The sequence below is a fragment of the Passer domesticus genome, chromosome 3, assembly GCF_036417665.1.
Source record: "Passer domesticus isolate bPasDom1 chromosome 3, bPasDom1.hap1, whole genome shotgun sequence".
In the NCBI taxonomy this organism is placed as follows: domain Eukaryota; kingdom Metazoa; phylum Chordata; class Aves; order Passeriformes; family Passeridae; genus Passer; species Passer domesticus.
This window is the reverse complement of record NC_087476.1, coordinates 9,945,493-9,948,496: the sequence shown is the minus strand read 5'-3', so window position 1 is coordinate 9,948,496 and position 3,004 is coordinate 9,945,493.

Sequence of the window (3,004 nt, the reverse complement as noted above, 5' to 3'; positions counted from 1 at the left end):
CCTAGTGGCTTTCCTGTCATTTATGTATCTGGAAATGGTTTCCAAGGATAAAGTTGAGGCTCATCAGCTTGTAGTTCTTTGTGTTATCCTTCTTGTCCTTCCTGAAGATAGGAGCAACATTTGTTTCCTCCAGGCTTTGGGCGCTTACTCCTCTTATTTTATGGGAAAATGTGTCAGTCTGTAAAAGAGGTGGTAAAACAGCATCATCACTGAAAAGACTGCATGTGAGACTTTTCCTGGCCTGGCTGTGCTGGCAAATACTTCAGAGATAAAGGGTGCCTTGGAAACCAGAGGATTATTTTTGAAGCTAACCTGTGTTTCAACTCCATCCATGGATTCACAAATAATCTCTGGCATGCCTCTGCTTAGGTGATCTTGTGGGCTATAACAAATTTGTGAGTGCAAAGACAGGGAAAAAGAAGTTCAAGTCCCTGTGGACATCTTTCCATAATGGTTCACTCCTGGCATGACATGGAGCTTGCAGCACTCTCCATTACTGATCTGTGCTCAAGAGTCCCAGCTCTGCAGTGAACTGTGTCAACCATTCCCTAAATGGCAGAGGAAATGCCTTAATACTCATCCATATGGTAAAGGAAGTAAGAACATCAACAACAAAAAAGATAATTAGGGAAAGATATCCAACAGAGATGCAAATTAACCTCCCTCCACAAAGCCCTTTATAAATCCTGAGATTTTGTGCATTTATTACTTCTATTAAATGTGACATATTTAAAGCTTCCCTTTGCCAAAAGTGCTTTTTCACTCTTTTGCTCTGACCTCACTTAACTAGTTCATGAACAAAAAGGCAGATTAAAGGGGAGATAAATATGATTTATTAACCACTTGGAACCAGTGAAAAAAATGCCATGTATAAAGCCTTCATGAAACATACAGTATTCTTAAACATTTTATTTTGCTGAAGGTTTTGAACTATTAATTACCAGTAACATTCCAAAGTTCAATGTTTCTCTATCAACCATTCCCTTGCTTGCTAGGAGCTTAACCAGCTCCCTCCTTACCACCCCTGCTGCTTCTCTTGTTTCCTCTTTGCATTGCTTGTAACAACAAGCTTGGATGCAAAGAGGAAGAAAAACACTAAATATACCTTGGCTCTAGGTTACAGCTCAACAAAAAAAGGGCTTTTTTAAAGATTGGATGAGGTGTTTACCTAACATGGAAGGTCCCTGGCAGGCCAGCACACAGTGCAGATTTTTGGCATCCGACATATAAGAAGCTCTGGGTGGAAGTCATTGGGGCTGGGTTAGCCTACTGGAAGCAGGTTTTGCAGAGTCGAAGTGGTGGGCTCAGTCCATAGCAGCTGATTTCTGACTGACTTCAAACAGGGGTGGAAACTCTTCCCTTCATCTGCCCCTCTGTGGCTTTTTCTCATTTCCAAAAGTTGTCATTGCTGCTGCAGGGCACCTGGGTTTTAGCAGGAACATCCTGTCCTTATTTGCAGCTGGAGCTGAGTGAAGATTTTGGTGGTGGAGATCTCTGGGGAGGCAGTGCCACCACACGGTGCAAGTCCAGCAGGTGCACAGCAGTCCCATGTGCCACCCCATGTGTCAAACAGCTCTGATGGCTGTAGACCAACATCCTCAGCAGGTGTGGAGTTACTGACACAGCTGAATGGCAGGAGACCTGGGCCAGCATAAGGTCCCAGCACTTGGTGTGTCCATGGCAGGACATGGAGCTTGGCTGGATCCAGCACTGCTGTATGTAAGTGGAGACAACAGCCTAAAATAGCCTGGGGCAATCATGGAAATCTTATTCTGCATGGAAGACAGTCAGACACGTTTCCTCCCACGTGCAGTGGGAGTTGTGATGGCTGTCTGGACCAACATTTCAGCCTTCAGGAGATATGAGGCAATCTGGTGCAGCTGTATCCTCTTTCACTGTGAGCTACATGATGTCATACCCAGCCTCTGCTGCCAGAGCCTCACATCATACTTGGGCACTTGCTGCTGTGTGATAACCTGCCAATCTGCAGTCACGTGTCAGAGCATCTTAATGGGTGCAAATTGGGAGCAACTCCATAAAAGTTAATTACACTGGTGGAAAACATGGGCAGTGAGCCTTCTGTGCACTTATCAGTGAGGCTGGGCCTATTAGTCATGATTTACTCTAAACTGAACAGAGAAAAACAAATGTCTGGCTGGCACTATTGAAGTAACTGCTTCAAGTTAACATTTATGGGAAATGGTCTGTGTAATGGGAAACAGCTCTTTCCTTCCGAGCTCATGTGCCACTAAAGAGTTTACTTTCTTCTGCGTGTCCTTGCCAATCATCTTTTGTTATGTTGAAAACATATTGATTTTATTAACATCCTTTGGGAAGTTAAGGTTACTTTGGGAATTAATTTATTTCAAAAGCATCCCCCTTGAGACTGAATATGTGTAAGAAACTCATGTAGCAGAGCAAGAAAAGAGGCAGTTCTGAGAACTGCCATGCTCTTCCCTCACGTTGTGACTTCCAATAAGTGCCCCAGCAAAGCTGCATGCCCCAAGCTTGGCTTGGACCTTTGGAAAGTCAACCTGCACTAGCCCAGGGTGCCAGACACCAGAAGGACTTTTCAGTGATGCTATAATGGTCCTTTTTGGTAGATCCCTTGGGGTGCAGTAAATTGAAATGACACTAAATGACTGGGGTTTCTTCAGGTTTATTTTAGAAAAAATTGGTTGCAATGAAAAGGAGGTGTGTAGCCATTTTTGTTATTCTCTATGGAAATATAACAATACAAAAGTATAAATGCATCACTTAAGAAAATCTATAAGGAAAAGTAAGAGGAAAAAGGAAAAGTAAGAGGAAAAAGGAAAAGAGTAGACAGTAGAGACTCATCAAGGTGTCATCACCCGTGGATCAGCAATGAGACTTGATTGTTGCAAAGTGATGGTTGCAGTCTTGATCCATCAAGGGGTGGATCTGCTTCTTATCAGACTCTTCTCTTATTTGGCTCAAAAATCAGAGAGTTGCTAAACACAGGTTTGTTTGTCATGGTCATCCT